The sequence below is a fragment of the Spermophilus citellus genome (genome assembly GCF_964194105.1).
Source record: "Spermophilus citellus genome assembly, chromosome: 10".
In the NCBI taxonomy this organism is placed as follows: domain Eukaryota; kingdom Metazoa; phylum Chordata; class Mammalia; order Rodentia; family Sciuridae; genus Spermophilus; species Spermophilus citellus.
Genome location: NC_138197.1, coordinates 53164305 through 53188905, shown reverse-complemented (window position 1 = coordinate 53188905; position 24601 = coordinate 53164305). Strand labels below are relative to the sequence as shown.

The 24601-nt window shown below is 38.1% G+C and overlaps 1 pseudogene across 1 annotated transcript; it reads right to left on the bottom strand.

The window, feature by feature from the left end:
* Window positions 1–2213: 2213 nt before the first annotated feature.
* LOC308658622 (small ribosomal subunit protein eS4-like) lies at window positions 2214–3002 on the bottom strand (annotated as a pseudogene). Its single transcript has one exon. The product of its transcript is annotated as a small ribosomal subunit protein eS4-like (transcript).
* Between the last annotated feature and the right edge of the window lie 21599 nt (window positions 3003–24601).

The following is a 24601-nucleotide window of genomic DNA, read 5'->3' as shown; positions in this document are numbered from 1 at the left end:
CAGTCGCTATCATGGCCCCCAACGAGCTCTATCTCCTGGTCTTCCTGCCTGTGTAATTCCCTTGCCTGGAGTATGGGCTGAAACTAGTGACTCACTTTTAAAAAACAGAGGAAGTCAAAATCATGAGCTGTCACTTCCCAGATTAAATGGCCAAAATACAATGGCTACTGTGTTGGGCATCTTCCCTCACCTTCTCATGGCTTATTCTGAGGAAGCTGACTGCCAGGTTGCAAGCTACCCTAGCAAGTAGCCTACCTGGCAAGGAGCCTATGGTGCTGACCAAGAGTTACATGAGTGAGCTTAGAAGTTTGTCCTCCCCCAGTGAAGCCTTAAGATAACTATAGCCCCATCCAATATCTGACTTTTAATCTTATGAGAAATCCTAAACCATAGGCACCCAACCAAGCTGCACCCAGGTTTCTAATCTCTAGAACCTAAAAAAAGAGATGTTTGATATTTTAAGTCACCATATTTTGGGGTGTTTTGTAATGTAGCAAGAGATAACCAAGGGGGTAATATAAAAAAAAGAGTAGCTAATATGCATATGCATTATCTTTATTTTATGTCAAAAACTGGACTAAATGTTTAACATGCATCATTTTATTTATTTTTCATAATAAATTAAATCAAATTTAAATAAATTTCAGTCACTAAAATACTATTGTTATCCTGATTTTACAGATGAGAAAAATCTAAGACAAAAAAAAAAAAAAAAAAACTGAGACCAGGTTACTTGACTTGCTCAAGGATACATTCTGGCAAATCAAAAGGAGAGCTAGGACTCAGGTCCCTGTCTGATATTTTTAAAGGGTCCTTGCTCCAAAATCAATGAAAACTGTAAAGGATTTCATGCCACAGAGAAAGTATGTAAAACCTCCAGAAGTAATCAAGGGACAGAGTCAGGCAGTAATGACTGCAGGCTTTAGACAAGTTTCTATATTTATGATGGGTCTCAAAGGATAAGAAGTTAATCAGATCTCTAAAAATTGAAAGTCAATGATGTGCAGAACACCTAACATGTGCAAAGGCACATGGACAGAAAAGGGTCTTGCAGTCTGAGAACTTCTTCTGTAAAGTTTAAAGCTATGGGAAATGAGGACAGGTAAATAGATAAGACTAGAGCAAGGTTTTCTCCTACTAAACAAAATGCTATGAATCTTTCATTGGGTTCCTCTGCCTTTATCTTTCAGCTTTTTATGAATATCAATAATAAGATGTCATTTCAAAATAAGATCAAAAATTTAGAACTTAAAATATCAAACTATGTAAGAGTCACTGTAACTCCCCAGGATTTTTGTTTTAGGTTTTAGAATCATACTATAATAGAAGCAGTTCTAAGAAATATTTACCTTTTTCTACAGTGCTCTATGACAAGTAAATGACAATGAATAGACCTTACCCAATGTTTGTCGACATGAATAATTCTGTAAATATTACCTCATCCTTTATGATTTCATTGATCTCACATCAGGTGTGTGGTTTCATCTTAAAAACCTAATTCAACAAACTGCAAGTCTATTGTGTTCTACCTGGGGAATCTGTGGCCTTGGGTACAGAAAGGAAAACATCAGCAACATTGAACTCTCATGCTTCTGTTGCAGAAAAATATGTTTAAAATTTCAACTGATATTTGTGAGGTCAGATATTAGATTTCTATATACTCAAAGAGATCCCAGATGGTTTAAAGAATAATCTTACAATAGAAAGACTATCAGAAACACTGATATTTAGCAGACGAGTAGAGGAAAAATAATTCACCCAACTTTAAAGCATAAAGGATATACATGCAAAAATAGTAAGCTTTTAAAATATAAAATCCTTATACTTAAGTTGAACATAGAAGAGCAATAACATATTGAAGAATTATTTCCATCAAACAGGGTTAATATTTGGAAAGAAATCCTGAAATCTATAAGGAGAACATCAACATTCTAATTAGCAATAATAGTTACTGCAAAAATATCCATTATATTCCAGATGCTTTATTTATTCTCTCATTTCATCTTTTCAATAATAATATAAGCTTTGTATAGCAAGTATTGTTATTCTAGCTTTGCTGCTGAATAAACTAGCTTAACAAGACTAAATAACTTGCCCAAGATTAATAAGCGACAGAGCCATTTTTTTTTCCAAGAGCAATTCATCTGCTATTTTTCTTTAATTAAGTACAAAGATCTCTACCTTCCAGTCATGTCACCTAGAGACCATTTATTTCACCCATTGCTCTGTTTGGCCACCAGTCTCTTGTCTTTCTCTTCAGCAATAGTGAGGTAGATTCCTTTTCTTTGGAGAAGAGAAATCCATGTTTTTTTGTCTTTGCCAATGACAAAAATGTTGGAGAGCTGGGTGGCAAAGCTGTTGCCATTGGCATCTTTCACATGAACCACATCAAAAGAGCCAGGATGTCTCTCTCGAAGTTGGTAATCATACCAATTCTTCCCAAGTTAGCACCTCTGGTCACCAAACATAGGTTACCAGTATAAAACTTGATGAAATCAGTAATGTTACCAGTCTCCAAATCAATCTGAATGGTGTCATTCACCTTGATTAGGGGATCAGGGTAGCAAATGGTTTGAGCATCTTGAGTCACCAGATGAGAGCTTCCTTTTGTGCCCACAAAGATCTTTCTCACCTTGAACAACTTGTGTTTGGCCTCCTCAGGTATAATATGATGAACACAATCCCTGGTGTCATAGATGAGATGGAAATTCTCTCCAGTCTCATCAATGCTGATGACATCCATAAAACCGGTGGGGTAGGTTATTTCAGTTTTGACTTTGCCATCAGTCTTAATGAAGTGCTGCATGCAAATCTTTTTTAGTTCATCTCCTGTCAGGGCATACTTAAGTCTGTTCCTTGGAAAAATGATGAGAGGAAGACATTCTCTTCCTTGTGGGGACCAGTGGATGGACAAGGAGCAAGCACACCAGTCAATTATCAAGCATCCAATGTTTTGGAGCTGCTACATGCTGCTTCAGATGTTTCTTGGGACCACGAGCCATGGCTGCTCTAGGCACAGACCAAGCCCAAGCCATCTTTTAAATGAGATTTTCAAGTTTATATTTCTCCTGCCACAGCCTGCTACATTAGTAAAAGTATGAAGACCATGAACAGAAGTTATGTAGATACTGTATTATTCTCAAAAAAAAAAAAAACTAAGTAAGTTAAAGCAAATTTGAGATGAATTTTAAGCATCATTTAGAAAATGTAGGAAAGGAGGAAAACATTTTACTGTATCAGCATTAAGATTTGATAAAACCTATCTGGAAAAAAATTTGGTAAGCACTTATTGTTTTAATTCTTCAGGGCTGTCCGAACATCACACTCACTCTGAGCCTTTCCTGGTGTCTCCTTGCCCAGACAGAGATATGGCACCTTCCTCTGTACCTTAGAAATATTTATCTCTGTGTCCTCAGTGCATTGCAAGTAACTACTGGTACATACACAGGATTTCTCGATAAATGATTATTGACTAAATGAAGTAATAATTCTTCAGAAGAGAAAAATGGTCACAAAAATGGAAGTATTTATTTCAGCATTCTTTATAATAGTAAAATATTAAAAACAAGGTTGGCAAAACAGAAATGGTTAAGAACATTATAAAAAATGAATGACTGTTTTGCAGTCTTAAAACAATCTATGCAGTTATTGGTGAAACCTGAAGAATATTTAGTTATTTTGGGGGAAAAGCTGAAGACAAAATATAGTGTGATTGTCCAGATGTTAAGATATATTTGCCTGGCACTAAGACTAGAAGTTAGTATGTCTAAAAGTAACAATTAATGGTTCTGTTAGAGAGGTAAGATGTGATTTTCTTTAATCATTTCTTACGATTTCCTCAAATACAGTTGCTAAATTGCTTATATTCATTTAAAAAATGACCTAATTGTTCTTACTGTTATTTGGAGAGCGAGCAAGAAAAAAAAAAAAACATTTACGTTATCAAAGTTTCCTATCTTGACCATTATAAAGTTCAGAACTATAATAATTTCCCTTAGCCTTTTGTTTCTGATATAATTTACTTCCCCTTCTACTACCTCTACTTAGTTTTTACCTTTTATTCTTTCTTTTAATGGTTTGAGGAGTTAATTATGTCTGTGCTTTTATAATAAGCTATTCAAATACTTTTTGGAAGTAGAAGGATTATAAATAAATAACAATAAATATTACCAAACAATGAGTAAGCCAAACTAATTCTAATACATTATTCAATGAATTAAGTAGATACCATCAAGCGTCTAGAAAAGCTATGTAAATGCTAATTAAAGCTGATTTCTTTATACTTCTAACCTTCACCCCACCCAGAAGAACGGAAACCCTCACTCTAAACCCTACGGAGTTACTTTCCCATGATGTCTTCTTATTTTAAACTTGTAACAGCAGAGACAAGCTCAGCACAGGATGTACTGTAAGTATTGAGCACAAGCTCATCTGCATCATGGCAGCATCTGCGGGCCACTTCCCCCATCCCCCTCCAAGCCACCACCCCCTTCCACCCCCACAAGCTCTTTTTCTTTCAGGATGTGACCTGTACTTTAATCCTTCTTGCTCCATTTTAATGCTTTGTATTTTTAGCTGTTTTGTCATTTACTAAATACAGGAGTCACATAAATCGGTTGTTCACTTTATAAGCGATTCTATTCACAGAACCAACTTGCTCATTTTAACACAGCTCTTAGACTTCTCCAGTGTAAGCATAAATATGAGTTAATGTAACTGATTCTCTTTCAAGGCTTATTAGCACCTCTTCTTATATAGGTTCCTTTGAAAGAAATGATGTCTAAATAAAATCAGCCTTAAAATATATAGGAAGTGCAGGTAGGATATTTTAAAAACTGTCTGAATTGACTAAAGCAGATATGATGATCTTGAACCCCTAGGACCTTATCAACCCTGTCTATCACCCTCTGCACTCAATCTACCACCACTGATATGAATTGATATTGAATAGAAATTTGAAAAAAGGTCAATAGCATTTTATGCTATTTCATATTAAAGAAGGAATTGGCACAGTAAAACACAAACAATGCTTACATAGTTCAACTCTGCCCCACTGTGTAATTTGAAGATCATTCAGGAGTTTGAAAGATTAAATATTATTTTCAGTGAGCAAAGGAAATAACTTACTTGATACCTGGCAATTAAACCTTTGCAAACTCACAGGTTGACATGTTTTATTTGATTTATGCCAAACAGAGACAAAATTGAAAAGGGTTGGATGAATATATTTTGCAAAGCTAAGTACAATCCTAAGAAACCTAATCTTTTCTAAGTACCCAAAATATTTCCCAAACTGTCTCCATTAAGGGGGATGAATGGAGAGGAAGCTCACACATTCTACCTTGTATTTCAGGACAGGGATTACATTTTTAATAGTGTTAAATATAAAGTCTTGATAGTCATTTCCCTTAGCCTTTTGTTATGCAAAAAAAAAAGTAGAGAGAATGCCTATTATGGGCATGTTACTGCTTCTAGCTGGCTGACTAACAATGGAAATACCATTTGGGATGTTCTTATGAAATGAGCACCAACATGATTTTTCCTTAGCGATGGGCACCTATGAATGAATCAAATCATGTTGAGAAAGCAAGTAGCAAGCAATTTTTGCTATGTGTGACATAATAATATGGATAATAGCTACAGAATCATAAAATTTAGCTCAAGGAAAACCTTAGACTGTATACAATTTCCTATCTTCATTTTATAGGTGAGGAAACATGGATAAAAGAGGTAAAGAGGCTTGCCAAGGTTCAAATAATTAGCGGTAATCAGCATCAAGACAAGGGTTCCTAATCCAGTGGTTTGGTAACTATGTTATCCTTCTCTCCATCCTTCCATCTTGCCATCCATCCCATCTATTCTACAGGCATTTATGAAGTTCAGTTCCATGCCAGACAATGTGTGGCCCCAGTGAATCACTCCTTCCTATGTGCACACTCCTTTGCAGCATGACTTTGCTGTTCCTCCCGTCGGGAGGTAGTTTGTTTCCCCACCCATTGAATCTGGACTGACCTTGATTCTTGCTCTGACTTTTAAAATGTGGTAGAAGTGATATTACACAGCTTCTGAGTCTAGTCTCGAGAGACCTTGCAGCTTCGGCTATCCTCCTCTTGCTGCTTAGAGACTGCCATACCAAGAGGCCTGGGCAAGCCATCTTGAAGATGAGAAGCCATGTGGCAGAGAACCAAGTTACCCCAGCCAACAGCTCCAGCCAACTACTAGACAAGTACACAAGGCCAAATAAGACCAGCCCAGTCCCCAGCCCATGTGCCAACTGACCTCAAATGCATGAGTGAACTTAGTCAATGCTATTTACTGCAGAGACCAGCTATCAGGGATGAGCCCTGGACATTTTGTTGACCCAACTAATCATGAGCAAACAAAGAGGTATTGTTTTGGGGGAGTTTGGGGGTGACTTATTATAAAGCAATAGGTAACTGATCTACTATGTTAAGTGCTTGACTCTAAAGAATAAGACAGCTAAAGAAAAGAAAATGGAACTTACTTACTGGTGAGTGATAAAAACACAGAGTGACAAGTTTCATGCCATTTTCTCAGTGAAAAATCATAGGGAGCTAAATTAAGGTATTGCAAGTAAATTGAATAGGGTTTGTGGTAGAATGGAATGGTTGAAGGAGTCTAGTATTATGTCTAGTTTAGAACACTTGATAGATATGGATAACATTAAGTTGGAGAAAGACTGAAGAGGAGTAGGCTTAGAAAGAAGGGGAAGGAAATGAGGAGTTCAGATTTGACATGTTGACTTTGATCAAGAACCTGGAAGTTTCCAGATGAAGTTCAGGTCTATATTACTTCTAGGTGGTAATGGATATATAAATCTGAAGTTCTGGAGAGAAAATAGGATTAAAGGACAACCTTGAGAATTGTCTTCACCTATGAAAAGTTTAAGCCACAGATTATAAATTGGCTGGAGAGAGTGTGTCCAGTAAACTAGAAGGAAGAAGTGGAGACAGTGATTCACTCTTATGAGAAGTTTTCTGGGGTCAAAAGGAGAAACACAGTGGATCACATTTAAAAGAGGTTAATTTTATTTTATGCTTCATGTCAGACTTAAAGTAAGACTCTGAACTTATTTACGTTCTCCCCTAAAGAAAAATGACCACACAGAGCATCAGCTAAGCATGTACAATTTTCTTGAGAATTTAAAAAGAAGACTAAGTGTGGGAGTTACATCACTGGGTACATAGCATTTCTTGCCAAGGATCCTCATTAGGTAAATCTTTCCAAGTCACTCATTGGGTCACCAGCTGTTGAGTCTCATTCTCCCTTTCCAGACATTTCCCTTGCATGGCCCTTACATCTTTTCTGCCCCCTTTCCTAAGCAGGGAAACTTAGCTTCATCCCAGTTCTCTCTGGGCACCTGGGCACCTGGGCATCAGCTTACCCACAGCCCCAGAGGCCCAACCTCTAAGTGGGATTATCAAAGTGGGGTGGAGGTGGAGGGTGCTAGAGTTGTAGCTCAGTGGTAGAGCACTTGCCTGGCATGTGTGAGGCACCAGGCTCAATCCTCAGCACCACATATAAATAAGCAAAATAAAGGTCCATTGACAACTAAAAAAGGAATGTTAAAAACAAAACAAGCAAACAAAAACGCTGCATAGGATATTGCTAAGAGAAAAACAAGGTATCTTCATCTATGTATGTACTGAAATGGGTTTGCAGAAGTCAGAGTGAAAAAACAAATAAATAGGAGGTAGAAGTGCAGTGCCATATCAGGCTGGATATTTAGGAAACAGATGATCAAAAGATCAAAACTTCTGCAGGTGGGTCCTGGCCATGGATGATCGGGGTGAGAAGCTCAGTGAGATAATTGGCCTCAAGGCTTTGAAATGGGCATTGCTGACTCTTGCTTAACTAACTTGACCTACTTTTTCTTTCTAATTGAAATACGTTCCTGTTCCAAGAAGAGCTATAAATCAAACTGAGGAACTTCTTGCCCTTTGAAATTTAACTTGGAAACCATGAAAAATAACTAAAAATTAAGAAGTACCTTTCCATTTTTAATTAACATGGCACACCTACAAGGAAACCATATACTCAACCATTTCGGCTTTTTAATTAGCATTTCCTCTTGCAGTGAGAAATAAGGCTGCACAAATGGTTGAGAAAATAAGTATAACTGTTTTCTTTATCTACCATACTGCACTGGGACCTTCAAAGATTTCTGGCTCTATTTTGGATGCATTTTATAAAACAGAAATAACTCTGAAAAGACACCATACTAGAAATTTCCCCTTATAGAATGGGAAAAAAATAATTTCTGTATGGCAATTATTCTTGTCCAAAAAATCTGCTGAGGTAAGATTTAATAGAATAGCCAAAATCTCCTTCTTTTACTCAGAGGAATAAAAATTACTCCAATATGTATCCAGTGTATCTCAAGGGAAGGTTTGTGATGTTTTCATATTTTACCAAACCACTTAAGAGGTTTGTGATGCAAATGAAAATAGTAACTTTAGCTGGCAATAAAAATAATACTTCAACAATGGAAAATTTGGCTAATAATTCTACTAATTAGGATGAAGATACTATGACACTTCAACAAATATTTTAGCGTCTGGTATAAAAATTATTATGAAAGGTCACATTTTTTTTTTCCAAAAAGTACTAATACAAGAAATTAGACAATGGGGTGTACACTGCTGCAAAATAGAAATCATGAGTCTGCTTCTTTTCAGGAGCCTACATGGATAAGAACACAAATATTCATAAACCTTTTAATCCTAAAGTGTTCATTTTTGAATAGTAGGAAGAGATTATTTTTAAATACTTAAGAAGAAAATTAAATAGCTTTAGGAGACCTTCAGCCCTTTCATATTTTCCACCCAATATTTAGGCTCCTATTTGCTACTAGTTTTGCAGTCAGGTGGCTTGGACCATCATAGCCTCACAAGCATTCTTACAGCTCTTAGATGCTTCTGGGTCTTTGTACCCTATAAAAATACCACAGATGTGAATAGAAGTATAAAAAAGGCTCTCTTTCCCCCAAATTTCTTGCATCTTCATATCAAAGTGACTACTGAAAGTTCACCATGAGAGATTGCATTCTTTGGTCTTAAAAAAAAAAAAGAAATTTTGTTCTCCATAACAAATATTTATTGAGGACTATTTTGTGCTTAGGTCTGTGGAATGTGTTCTAAGTTGTATAGCAGACTAGATAGGGTTGCTGCCATCAAGGAGAAACTGCAACCTGGGAGAAAAATGGAGACTGTAGAATCCAAGAGAAATGTTCTTGTGTTGATCCGACAACCTCTCAGTTGTGTCTGTCAGAAGGGAAAGACACCACGGGACACAAAGCACTCTGGAGAGAGAGGCGGTGTGCAGCAACATAGGGAACACACAGACAAACTCGTCTTACACTCAAATTCTGCCTAAAGCTGGAACTGCCCCTGACCACAGCAGCTCAACCGTCAGAATGATTCACCTGGGAGGGCCGCTTCTCTTTACTGAAACATCTGCTGCCCTGTCTCACTGACTCCTGACCTTTTCTCCTACCTCACACCATCCTCTTACCCACCCACCTCCCCAAACAGACACATTTCCAGAAGTGGAGGAGGGAAAGAATTCAAGTAAGACAGGCCTCAGGAGAAAGCGCTGAAGTTAAGGTGGCTCAGAGGGCCCCTGGGTCAGAGCCAATTGGCAGGAAAGTCTTGTGTGGATGGAGATATTAGATTACTTTTAGGGCTTACTGAGTCACCTCAGGATCAAAGGGGAGGCCCTCAACCTCCTATGCTACTCTCTCCTTATCCTTGGGAGTGTAGAGTAAATGGATTTCATATTGAAAAAGTAGGGTTACGTGGGGATGTGGAATAAGTGAGATGCTCACAGGCTTTTTACACATGTGTTCTCCAAACCCCAGCTCAAACGCCAAGGGCCACTTCAGTGCCCCTGTGTCTGAGCAAGGAGGGGCAGTTCTGCTAAGATTTTTTCATAAATCTAGCAACTGGAACTTGGTCCTGGGCTCATAATCTGGTGTGAAAATAAATAAAACAGTGCCTTAGTCTGTACAAACTTAATAATGTGTTATATTTCAAGATAGTCTTAAAAGAAAAACACGGTACCCATTGTGGGTTCGCCCCTTCTCTTTTTAATGATGCTATAAACTTAAATAGAAAAAGTGCTCAGGCAAAATATGAAATGGGAGGAGTCAGGGAATCCTGTAAATACATTTTAACATATGTTTCTAAAACAGGTTCATGTTTATGAGTTTACTTTACCAACCTTCAGCCTGCTGGTTTACAGATGAGGTTTGATTCCAATCCCTTAACAGGCCTCCAACTTGGCTCTGCTCCCCAAGAAAAGGCAGTGCCAACTGCAGGTGCACACAAGGTGGGGGGTAGGAGGGATGAAAGGAAAGATGCACTGGGGAGGGTGCAGATATGAGAGCTGATTGAGGGTGAAATTAAACCCCAAATTAGGAAATATGCAAAGCCCAAAATTATAACTTCAGAGAAAGGTTGGCAATGTATTCATCCTCTTTGATCTTGCAGACAGAAGATACTTTATGGTGGATGGGTCATAGAAATTATGAAACCTGGCCACTCTCTGCCATAAAATCATTCAGCATGTACATGATAATACCTTTCTAGATGGCAGCTACTCCACAATTTCCTTCCAGGAAATGTAGGACCAAGAGAGTGACTGTGATGTAGGCCCATAAGAGAGTAACATTTTTTCAGTTCTAAGTTAGGAATGAGAAAATTACAGAAAAGATCTGTGATTCATATGCACCCGTCCCCACCTTCCATCTACCCACAAATGAAATACAGACCTGCCTCCTGCAGAGGACTCATAAGCAACTTTCCCCCTCACCTTTGCTCTTTCCCCACTGGGAACATCCTTCCTTCCCTCTGTGCAAGTCTATTTTCCTTTCTTTCACCCAGCCTCCTTCCAATCCTTCCATGATCACCTCTACTCCCCATTCCACACCACCACAAAGTACTGGATACTGTCAGAGATTGATTGTTTTAAACGGATTTCTGAGCTTCTGAAATTTCAGTTGCAAAAGATTCATCAAAGGAATAATACATGTGTAGGTATATACATAGACATATCCTTTAATATGTCTGTACATACATGAACATACACTTTAATATACCTTTACATGCATACACTTTAAATGTGTGTGTGTGTGTGTGTGTGTGTGTGTGTGTGTGTGTGTGTGTGTACAGTAGGGTGGAATCTAAGACACCATTCGAGACAAAGACACTGAGACAAACACAGGCCAGGCAAACTTTTAGTCTCTGGAATTTTCTTATACCATTAATAAACAAACAGAAATGAAACATTAATAACATCTATTTTTAAGAGGGAGGAAGTAAAGCTCACTATGGAGTCTAATCTTTTAAAACACTTGTTTCTTAATCTCTTATTACTGACATACTATACATCCCTAATTTAAAAGGCTTTAGTGTCTTCATCCACTTATCCTCCAAGTCCATCTCTTTCCACCAAATCTTGTTATTCTCTAATCTAACTCAGAACATTAAAGTGGAACCTTTTGCCTTTCAAGGATAAATGAGATGCTTCCCACTACCTAGAAAGTTTTTCTCTACTCTCTGGAGAGTGAAAAAAAAAATTGCAAATCATATTATGATTTTAGATTTTCATCTCTCCAAAATGATTATAGAATTGGGCTGGGGTTGTGGCTCAGTGCTCGCCTGGCATGCCTAAGGCACTGGGTTCGATCATCAGCACCACATAAAAATAAAATAAAGACATTGTGTCCACCTAAAACTTAAAAATAAATATTTTTTTAAAATGATTATAGCATTATTGGAAAGATAATGACATTTCATAAAAGGCCAAATGCATCCTACAAAAGGACCAAATACAAAGGTTTGGTACTTAGAATAAAATGTCAGCCAATCTACCCAAAACAAAAAGCAGAGGCTCTGCTGGGGAGAAGTTCTTTATGGCCACTTGATTCCATTCAGAGGAACCTTGCCAGACACCACTCCTGACAGCTCTTCCCTGCTCACTGGCAGTCCTCTTCCTTTGGAGAAGACCTGGCCCATTTCTTCTGCCCCTCGAGTTCCACTCTCCATGGGGCAAGTGTACAATGGACTGCGTGGGCACAGACAGCTTTCAGAGCTTGGAACTGTCCCACAGCATCTGGGGCCAAGGGCTAGCTGTCTCCTTCAGGGGCCACAGAGCAAGCCCATCCAAACACATTGGAGGCACATTCTCCCCTCAGTACTTTGTAGGAAAGCTGGCACTTAATCTCCACCCCTCAGTCTCCTTTGTCATGTTTCTCAACCAGAGAAGGAAAGAAAGGAGTGGGAAAGAAAACAGAAACCACGAGAGGACATTTCATTACTGTGCTCGCGACAATGACTAAGCATTTTCAGGAGCCCAAGCATGAATGGTGGTTGCTCTATCTCTCTCTCTGAAACTTCTGTGATCTTATCTTATAGTTTACATAGAAATTTTCTAGTCCTATGTCTGTTTTCCTGACTGCACTATAGGTCCTTAAGGGCATGAATTACATATTATTTACAACTGTATCCCCAGAAGGGAAATACAGAGTCAGAGATTTGTAAGCCAGCTTCATTAAGTCACATGAGGTCACAAAGGGTCCCACATTTACTTTAATACTCTGCTGTCACCATCTTAACATTGTTAATAATCTTTTTTTAAATTTTCTTTTTCTTTTTTTTTTTTTTTTGTAGTTGTATATGGACAGCATGCCTTTATTTTATTTGTATGCGGTACTGAGAATCGAACCCAGAGCCTCATACATGCTAGGCAAGCGCTCTGCCACTGAGCTACAGCTGTAGCCCTAATCTTTTCTTTTTTTAGTCTGTTCTAATTAGTTATGCATGACAGTGGAATGCACTTGGATACATTATACATAAATGGAGTATAATTTCTCATTCTTCTGGTTGTAAAATCCCACTGGTCGTATAGTCATATATACATAGGATAACAATGTCTGATTCATTCTACTGTCCTTTCTATCCCATACACCTTGCCCTCCCTTCACTCCCCTCTACCTAAAGTAACTCTGTTCTTCCCTAGTCCTGCCAATCACCCATGATGGTTAGATAGCATTCATATATCAGAGAAAACATTCAGCCTCTGGTTTGGGGGGTTGGCTTATTTCACATAACATGATATTCTCCAGCTCCATCCATTTACTTGCAAATGCCATAATTTCATTCTTATTTAAGGCTGGGTAATATTGTATTGTATATACACATACCACATTTTCTTTATCCTTTCATCTGTTGAAGGGCACCTAGGTTGGTTCCATAGTGAATGAATTTAGTTCCATATTTTGAATTGAGCTGCTATAAACATCGATGTTGCTGTGTCACAGTAGTATTCTTATTTTAAGTCCTTTAGGTATAAACCAAGCAGTGGGTTCCATTCCAAGTTTTCTGAGGAATCTCTATACTGCTTTCCAGAGTGGTTGTACCAATTTGCAGGCCCACCAGCAGTGTTTGAGGGTAACCTTTTCCCCACATCCTTATCAATATTTATTGTTGCTTGTATTCTCTATAATTGCCATTCTGACTGGGGTAAGATGAAATCTTAGTTTTGATTTGCATTTCTCTAATTGCTACAGATATTGAACATTTTTTCATACTTTCATCAGTTGTATTTTTTATTCTGTGAATTGTCTGTTTAGTTCCTTAGCCCATTTATTTATTGGGTTATTTGGGTTTGTTTTGGTGTTAAGTTTTTTTGAGTTCTTTATATATCCTGGAGACTAATACTCTATCTGCGGTGCACGTGGTAAAGGATTTTCTCCTATTGTATAGGCTCTTTCTTTACATTATTGATTGTTTTGTTTGCTAAGAAGAAGCTTTTTAGTTTGATTCCATCCCATTTATTGATTTTTTTTAACTTCTCGTGCTTTAGGAGTCTTGTTAAGGAAGTCAGATCTTAGGCCAACATGGTGATAATTTTGACCTACTTTTTCTTCTATTAGATGCAGGGTCTCTGTCCTAGTGCTTAAGTCTTTGATCTACTTTGAGTTTTGTGCCAGGTTAGAGATAAGGGTTTAATTTCATTTTGTTACATGTAGATTTCCAATTTTCCCAGCACCATTTGTTGAATAGGCTATCTTTTCTCCAGTGAATGTTTTTGGTGCCTTTGTCTAGTATGGGATAACTGTATTTATATAAGTTTATCTCTGTGTCTTCTATTTTGTACCATTGGTCTGCATGTCTATTTCGGTGCCAATACTATGCTGTTTTTGTTACTATGGCTCTGTAGTATAGTTTAAGGGTCTGGAATTGCAATGCCTCCTGCTTCACACTTCTTGCTAAGGATTGTCTTTAATTATTAACCTTGTATTTTCATTTTGCAATAGGCACTTCAAATTACATATCCAATTCTGATTATAGTAGGTATTCATTAAAATAAAATTGCATGCTAAAATAACATGCAGGAAGGGAGATGTAGCTAAGTGGTAGAGTTCTTGCTAAGCATGTATGTGAGGCCTTGGGTTCAATCCCTAGCATTAGCAAATAAATAGATAGATAGATAGATAGATAGATAGATAGATAAACAAACAAACAAACAAATGAAATAACTGTAAATATGTGATTATGGTGAAATATAGTAATTATGGTGAAAATTAAATTAGATACAACAAGTTAAGAGCTTGCTACCATGCCTGATATGTAATATTAATAAATATTCACTATTTCACTTACTAGTAAGCCTGGGGGACAAAAAAAGACAGTGTAGGTAATAAATAATTGGGTCAGAAATATGGGGGCTGATTCAGGAGGAAATGAAATGCTAATACCTCCAGAGCCCTTCCCACTCCTGCAACCTGTTGCCAAGGATAACTGCCTCCAGAGAATTGTTTCTTGCTGCAGGGAGTTGTAGAGGCTATTAATGAATGCCTCCTGGGCTACTCCCTTCCTTCCCCAGGATCCTCCACCTTTGGCCCACCTTTTGGTCACTAGTCAAGTAGGCAGGATGTGGGGAGGAGAGAGCAGAAGAACAAAAGAAATCTAAAGTGCGCAAAAGGGACAGGTCACCTCCACTTCCTCAGACATCCAGCTCTGGGACCCCTTTAAATAAAACTCACTTTCTAGGCTTGCCTCAACATTTCTCAGGTGTTCAGTCTTCAACAACTGGGGAAATGGGACTGGGCCCTGGATGATTCTCATCACCGGCATCACTAGTAGCACTACTAATGAATGCTACTGCTGCTACAAGTGACATAAAAGTCAACAGATCCTAAGGAGAATATATCAAAGGGTCACAGAATGAACATCCTCGGGAATGTTCTGGGTTTACATAGGTTCTAGCTCCCAAATTTCCTCGGCTAGCTCTTAAGAAACCTCTGGGAGAACTGAAGTTATTATTTTACCTCTTGTGAAAGAAGAGACAACTAAGAGCATTTGCAATTCCCCCTATGAGCAGTAGTTGTTTAGATCTGACCGTAAGAAGGCCTGCCTACTATTCTGCATTCCCCTGTCTCTTCCCACAATTGAATATTTATATTTGCTCCACTTTATTCATCTAAGGAAAAAAGGAAAAAGATGCTTTAACAAGTCCCCGGGAGTGCTGGTGGGAATTGGCTTCCCCAGGAAGATGGGAGAAAGGCAATATGCATCCCCTCATTTTTAAGGACAACTCTTTTCTTGGTAGCCTCTTTTTTCTGCTCTCTTAAAAACTTTCAGCATTTACTCCCAGAAGAGCTGTGTCATTAGAAATAGGTTTTCTGAGAATGTTCTAAATTTGTCACCAACCCGCTAATTCTCCTGTCCTTTTCTTAGCTTATTAGAAAACATTGAATCTATTTCCTCTTGACTAATGGGGTCAAGAGGACTAATAGAATGGCTGGCACCCAGTTTTTCCAGAGGCAGTGGTTAAAGATCTTGATTGTGTAACCAAGGAAGTTTTCATTATTTTTATCTCTTAGTTTTAGAAAATAAGAGGATGTACTTAACTGTTGAAGCAACAGTTAAGTAAAATTTGCATTTATCTCTCATTTCATCAAATATTGATCCTTAAATATATTTTATCATTAATCTAGACTTAGTTTATCTGCATTTCTTTCCAACCCACTAACTTCCAATCACCCATGATGGTTATGCAGCTCATAGATTTGGGGGGTTGGTAGGCAAAGGTACCCTCCTAACTGCTCTAAATTTAGATTGTATGATCTTCAGTTTCTTTCCTTATCAGAAATATACTGCAGAGTCCCCATTTTTTATCATTTATATTTTCCTCTCTTTTCTCTTTAATAATTCCTAGAGCAAAGTACTGAGGTTTAAAAGACACACTAGTGCTTTGTAGAAAAATGGTACCTGTTCATAACTGTCACTTCTCTAGAACACCAGAGAAAGGAAATTATTAAACTCACCAATACTACCTTTCTCATCAATCAATGCCATCTATTTTTCAGTTCCATCCTTTCCTTGACTACATGTTGAAGTGTCTGTCTTCCAATTTTTGGATTCTCTGAATCTAGCAGACACTTCATTGATTATGGTTAGTTATAATGTATAATTGAAAATATTTCCATTTTATTTTTGTGACTCAAAGACCTTCTTAAATAAAAGAATTAAGGATAATAGAAAAATTATTTTCTAAATACTATTAAAAATGTACATCTCAACGACAAGTCCAGTGATGCCCACCTGTAATCCCAGCAGCTTGGGAAGCTGAAGCAGGAAGTTCGCAAGTTGGAAGCCGGCCTCAGCAACTTAGGAAGGCCCTAAGCAATTTAGCAAGACCCTATCTCAAAATAAAAAAATAAAGAGGGCTGGGATGTGACTCAGTGATTAAGAACCTCTGAGTTCAATCACTGGTACAAAACACACACACACACACACACACACACACACACACACACACACTGAGTCACTGTAATCCCCAGATCTCCTTTGAGTGGCGGTCATGAATCTCAGGCCACAAAATCAGTTATAGAGATGTAACTTCCTTTGTCTTTCTCTAACCAACCTTAATTTTAATTATAGGCCTTCGTGCTTCAGATAAGAAAATGTAAGCCCATTCAATTTATCCCTGCCATTCTCTCCCTAAGGCTGAGTCTAATATCCAAGAAGGATTAGGTGGTACCAAAGCCTGAGAGAACTGTCATCTTATCAGTCATCACCCATCCATAGTGACATGTGTCCAGCTGTCCTGTTTGTATCTGGTCTTTAACCCCATGTCCATATAGGTTCACTGTTCATTTGTTCCCCTTCCTAACCACAGGGCTTAGCCAAATCTGCCATGTATATTTAGTCTGTCTGTTTATCTGTCTGTTATTTCATTCATCTGATAATATCTGTGCTTTGTTCTCTTTCTGGGACATGGGATCCTTCTGCTTCTCTTACAAAAGGACAGGATATCGGAAACCCAATAATACTATTGATAGATCATAATCATGTCTGTGCTACTCTTGGATGCATGGGAGCAATTGCAAAGTTCTAGAACACTGGAAATTCTGTAAGACTGTCTCGAGTCTATCAGTCTCCAACTTTAGTTGTTATTTGGGAAGGAACTCCCTAAGCTCTTCCTGGAAAAGGGAACTCAGGCCTCTGTTACTCTCAGATCTCCCAAACTGGCTGAGTTTCAGTTGTCCTCTTCTCTGGACCTAAGAGAGTGGCATGAGCCTTTCTTTCTCCAAGACCCACACTGTCCATTCATTTTTTGCTTCCCCTCACAACTCCTGCAACTCCCCAGCCTACAGATTCTTTGTTCCAGTGTGTACTCATGTACATGCTTGTATCTGTGGAGGAACCCAATGGTGCGTTCATTTGGGAACAGGGTAAGGTGGGTGAACCCTGCAGAAAGCCTTTGTGCACTGAGAGCTTTTCCCCAAATCTATTTCATTTCTTCTGCATGAGGCTTTCCTTTACCCCCAAGAGCCTAAAATTTCAAAAGCCAGGGGAAAGAATACTTGTTCTCTTTATGGTTTGTCACCTGTCCTTGAAGCAATTATTAGAGGGCACTAAGCAATGGAGGTAAAAATCTCCACGACTGTGCTATCCAATACTACAAGCTGAATGAGACAATTGAATGCTGGAATGTGACTAGTCCAAATGGAGATGCAAAAGGTACACACAAGATTTCAAAGATTTTAAAAGAAAAAGAACAAAAAGTATCTCCTTAATCATTTTATATTAACAACATGATGAAATGGTAACATTTTTGATATACTAGGTTAAATAAAATGTATTATTAAAATTAATTTTATCTTTTTTCTACTTTGTTAATGGGGCTACTAGAAAATTTTAAGTTATTTATGTGGCTTTAACTGTGACTAACATTCTAATTATATTGAATAGCACTGTTTTAGTAGAATAAGTAATGGGAACCAAGAATAGGTAAGTCATCTTTTAAAACTGTTATGACACATCTGTACCATATCCTGCCCAAAGATGCTGTCAAAGAATACTCTATTGTGATGTGAATGGATAATTATGAATGTAATGCATTCCACTATTGTCAGGTATGTAATAAATAAATAAAAAACACTCTTAAAATTAAACAACTATGAATTATGTGTTATATGACACTCTGCATATAATGAGTCCTATATTATCCTCTCTGTCCAGGAATTCACAACATGGTGGGACAATCAGGTACATATGTAACTACCAAATCACATGTGACAAATGCATGTGATTTGTCGTGGGGGGTGGGGTATCGAGTTTTTCTTTCTGGGTGAAGAGCTAAGACAAGGACAGACTCCTCAGAGGAGTGGTGGCATGAGATGGTAGACTATGGTGGGGAGAGGGTTCTTGGAAAGCGGATCCCATAGAAAGAGAGGCACTGTACTCAGGAGACAGGGAACAGCTCAGAGGCTGAGGGCAAGCTGAGTCAGAAGAGAAGAGGCTGGGCTTCATTTGGAGACAATGAAAAGCTTTGAGTGCCTGGAAGAGGGGATTAGGCTTTGCCTTGTCAGGGAATGGAGACCCATCAGAGACTTCTAAGCAGAAAAATAACATGGTTAGATTGGAATTTTAGAAAGACAACTCTAGCCAAACCAGGGAAGAGTAGGGGAAGATCAACTAAAATGGGGAGACTAGATGCTGATGGGTGGGCATGTGAGGGGTTAAGTTCTCCTGTCTAGATACTTTAGGTCTAGAGGGAGAGGCTTGTTCCACAACAGGTCCAGTTGGTCTAGCCATTGCTCATTCTTGAAAATAAATTTTTCCTAGTTAAACTTCCCTATTCTCCCATTCAAGGCTAGCTTGGCAACATTCTGTTTCTGTTTGCTTAGTAACCAAATATCCAAGGGGGAAAAAAAAAGTTTTGTCTATTCCTCAAGAGCACATAGTTCACTTAATGGCTTCCACTGGTTGTATGAAGTTACCTCTAGAATTTTCTTAGTCCCATTTTCAGAGTTAAGAGAGCTATGGGTAAGGGTAAGTTATGTACAAGATTTACTCCTCAGCATACTCTGTGGATGTGAGCAGGAGTGTTCTCTCTTACCTGGTTTAAAAGTAGCCCAGTGGGCTCATTCCTCCCAAATAACAGCTTTTGCATTTTACTCCATATTGACCACAATAGCTGGTCAATACAGCTACAGACCAAAGGGAGAGTGGAAACATTATTTAATAATCTCAATTGCCTTCATTTTGGGGTCATTTTATCAATGTCTAGATGAATCTGAGATAATATAAGTCCTCTTTTAAAACAGGGTCCTTTCTGAATCTGATGCTTTATTAATTAGGTCGACATGTATTCATTCTAAGGAGTTATCAGAAAACACTGTTGAGAGCAGCAGAATAAATCTGTCTGAAGCAATGTCAGAAATCGGGAAAAAAATTGTTTTTGACTCTTCCGATGTGAGTTGCCTCTTAGTCCTGAAGCCAAATAGACAGATATGACGATCAAATAGTTCTATAGTACATTACCCACTATGAACAATATGATGTCTTCTAAATGTACAGTTTAAATTTTGAAACAAGTTTTGTGAAAGCTGGTTCAGAGTTTGGATTTTTTTTCCAGTAAATATTTCTGAAAATCTTATAGTATGAGTCAGGAGATTCTCGAGGATAACCCTTAGATCCAGATAAGTCTAAGAATTACACCTGGTATGTTCAAACCTGTCTATGAAGGGTCATCACTACCTAAGAGCCTACAGTTAGCTGGTCAGAGGAGTGAAAGGTTTTCACATTCAAATCTTGGGTTTAAAAAAGAAAATAATTTAGAACAAAGTGGAGAAAATGGTATCAATCAACAATAAGTGATCACAAGGGCTAGCTTTTAAACTGGCATGACCAAAATCCAAAGGCAGCTCCTAGCGTCAGGTGAGTGGGCAATCACCAGTCACAACCTATGTTAGCCTAACTTCTCCTCTAAAAGGGAGATGTGCGCTAATCCAAAAGCAAATAAACATCTTGACATATTTTTGGAGGTAGCACATAATTCAAGAACAAACTTGCTCAAGCTGACCTAGACTTAAGAACTTTTACAATTATGTGGAGTGACTAAGCCTGCTAAATGCTTAATTTTTACACAGTACCCTAAAGAGTCTACCTGAGAGCAGTATAACTATAGTAATTTAGCAAAATGGTCAGGTTTGTTAGCAATAGTATAGACTTCTCTGTGAATCAGAAAGGAACCATTAGGGACCAGCAAATCAAACAGCTTATAAGACAAACATTTTGGCTGATTGCTTCTCTGAGGAAACAATTTTGCTTTCTTCTTGTGTTTTAAATTAAAAACAATTTACTAATCAAAGAAAATTTACTTAATAGTTCCAACTTACTCCAAACATTGTTCTTTGATATATTTTAGGTAGCTAAAAAAAATGTAAGAGATCCTTTTTTAAAAGTTAATACTGGTACCTTTTCATTTCAAAAAATAACTGATAATTAGTTTAAACTCAGGGGAAAAAATTCAGAAAATCCTACTTTGGACTATTAGTAATAAGCTAGAACCTGAATGTATGGCAGAAAAGAACCTTCTTTTCTTCTCTACTTAAATCATATTTGTGACTATCACAGATTCTCTTACTATATTCAAACAATACAGAATTAATGTATATAAAACAAATCTCTTAATGTCAACCAAAATCCTAGTTCTTGACAGAACACATTTGGAAATCATTCCCTGCTTCTGTTATGGAATCTCCCATCCCTTTTGTAGGCATAGTGTTTGCATATCTTTAGAATTAAAAACACTTCAAGCTTTATAATCTCTATAGATCGTTGTTTTGTTAGGACATACCATGCTGGTTTCATAACCCCTGATCAAATCTTTGCCTTCAGGCGGACATCTGCAGTGGTTGGCCTCCAGGTGCTTTGGAGTTCCTGTACTTCAAGACACTCCCCCTAAGGAGGAAAAAAAAAAGAACCTCCAGGAAGTCTGCAGGTGCAAGAGTATTTTAGGGGAAATCAATGAAAGGATTGCCCTTTTATGTTGTGTATTCAAATAGGCAGTTATGTGTTTGCACTGATGTAGTTCTGACCTTAAGTACACGGAATACAAACTCAGGGCTGTTTCTGGGTTTTGTGGTGGAGTTCCCCTCTCTCCCAGCCAAAATGTTTATCTTTAAAGGTCCTGATTGAGGCACTGAGGAAATGAGATTTCTGGAAAAAATATCTAGAAAACATCAGTAAAAGACCACTGAGAACAAAGACAGTAAATATATGGATACCATTGCCTTCATCTCTGGGTGTTCAATGAATGAGTCAAGATATGTAGGCTGTTTTAGTATGGGAATATAGGATAATATGAAATAAATGGTTTATGCCAAAGACTCCCAGATACCCAAAGCCACTGATAATCACATGCTTGTTTGCAAGTTTCTCATATTTATGCTCTGGGTTATTACCTTTCTTTTCTACTGGTTCAAATTCTAAATTATTAGTAGACACTCCTATCCTTTAGTCTTGGTATACCCAGTATCGTTCCAACAAATACTAGAAACAGCATTCATTCCTTCAGTTGCTGGCCAAGTTGAACTACCTACATCAAGTCAAAGGAAAAGCCATCTGGTCATCTGAACAAGATTTTAAGTAGCTAAAGGGATATCTGAGCCACATTTCTCGTAAAATAATAATTTTGGTCTCAGTGTTTCTGTGTTGTAGTCACTAAGTGTGAATATCTGCAGAGTCACTTTCTATCCAGGAGATCCCACAAATAATTATGTAACAACAACAACAACAACAACAAATACACACACACACCCCTGTCACTTGAGATACAAATACTCAATTCATCATTGCAACCAATTAAACAGTGATACAGATCTGGGCTCATCATTTTCCTGAAAGATAATGGTCTATCTTTACATTTAGGCTGAAGAATGACCAAAAAAGGAAGACTGAGAGAGAAAACAAAACAAAATGGCCCTGTTGGCTAGGTACTCATATGCAGGATACTAAGAATCAAAACATAAACCACAACTTACAAACCTGCACAACTCACAAGACAGATAAGGTGTCCCAAAATGTGACATGAAGCCAAACTGAGCTCAAACCCTCTTAACACCAGCCTGTTCAGACCCATCAATTCTGGATGAGATCACAGACAATTCCTCTAACTGTAACTCCACATGGACACATGCATTTAAAGAAAAGGCCACTGACTTCTAGAAAGTGAGCTACTCTACAAATCATGGATCTATCCCTGCAAAGCCCATCCTATGATTGACTTCACCATCCCCACAAGCCCATTAAGTACACTTCCTTGATTTCCACTCCTGAGGTGTCTCACTATCCCCCTGGTGTGCATTTTTCTTCCTACCTCAAAGGGTGAAACTTAACTCTGCTTGGCTAAGTTCAGTTCCTGCAGTCAGTGACTTTACTTCCAATCACATGTGGAAGGGAGGACATTATGGTGTTAGGGTTAAAAGCATACGGACTCTAGAAGCAAATCACCTTGGTCTGTATCCCATTCTGCTCTTCAGAAGCTGAGTGACCTTGGCCAAGCTATTTAACTTCTCTGTACCTCAGTCTCCTCATGTGTTAACTGGGAATGATAATAGAATCTACTAGATTAATTTGTTGTAAAGATTAAAAGGGCCAGCAGGGCATGGCACGGTAGCATAGGCCTATAATCCTAGCAGCTCAGGAGGCTGAAGCAGGAGGATTGTGAGTTCAAAACCAGCCTCAGCAACTTCATGAGGCCCTAAGCAACTCAGCAAGACTCTGTCTCTAAATGAAATACAAAAAAGGGCTGGGGATTTGGCTCAGTGGTGAAGCGCCCCTGGGTTCAATTCCCAGTACTCCCCCCCCAAAAAAAAAGAAAATTAAAGGTGTATTTATGTGGCTTACAAATAATGCCTAGTATCTAGTAAATTGCTGTTACTACCCAGGGTAAATGAAGAGTTTGGAAGTAAGAATCAGTCATTTCAAGAAAAATTGTACTCTATATGTGTACTATGAATTTAAATGTATTCTGCTGTCATATATAATAAAATTAGAATAAATAAATAAATTTTTTAAAAATAAATCATTTGAGGAAAGTGCTTTAGGCAAATAGAAAAAATAATCCTAGAAAAGCAATGAATGAATGTCTCTGTCTCCAACAGCCTTATGGGCTGGACAGTGTTTCTGCAACAGGTATGTGTGATAGATGATTTCCAGACTACTTAAAAACCATCCCCAAATCCTTTCTCAATCTTCACCTCCCATTGTGGAGTCTGGAAGACCATCTACTCACGTCCCTGAATGTCCTTGCATCTGGGTAGAATGCCAAGTTCTGGCCGAGGAGAAACAAAAATCTTCTGGGAGAGCTCTTGCGAAGGATTTTTCATCCTAGATACAAAGATGAGCCTTCACTCTTCATCTTGCCTTGAATGTGACTACTATGCCTGAGGCTATATTGACTTTATGCAAGCATAACATTTAAGACTAAGGAAGAAAAGAAGGATATGGGGAAGATAAGGCAGCAATACCTGGATTTTTGGTGGCCTTTCAGAGCCACTGAACCGATGCCAGCAAACACCTAATTTCAGATTTCTTGTTATGAGGAGGGGAAAAAGCACCTATTGTGTAATTTACTGTTGATCAGATTTGTTGTTGTTTCTGCTTGCCCCAAAGCTCATCCATCAGCTTATCCACAAGCTGTTATGTACATGCATGCAGGGAACTCATATCAATGTTTGTTTCAGGTCCCATTGGTTCTAATAATGCCTTTAGGGGTGCCCCAAATTGTATAGTTATCAGAATCACCTGGAGATCTTTTAAGAAATAGAGATTATTGGAAATAACATCCAGAAATATTGCTTCAGTGGATCAGAAGTGCAGTCTGATGATTTGGGAGCCACATCAATATCCATGGTAGCTCATAAGCCACGGGAAATAATACCATCTTTGTGAAATATATTTTTCTAAATGAAGTCCTCAATCCATAGCTATTATTCAAAAAATTTCAGTTGATCCAAAAAAAAAAAGAACAAACATTTTAGAAGTTTGTTTTTCAATGTGGGATGTTTAGACCCTGTCCCTACACTACTGAAAGAGATTCTGAGCTTGGGACACAGGAACTGACATTTTAAGCAAACACCTCCACAGATTCTGAATCTTCTCCCCCAAATGAACTTACAGACTGCCATTCACTCCTTTGATATATTTATTGGTTAACAGGAACTGTTTTAGAGGCTGGGCTTCATGTTGTAGACAAAATAGACGAGGCCTTTACCCCA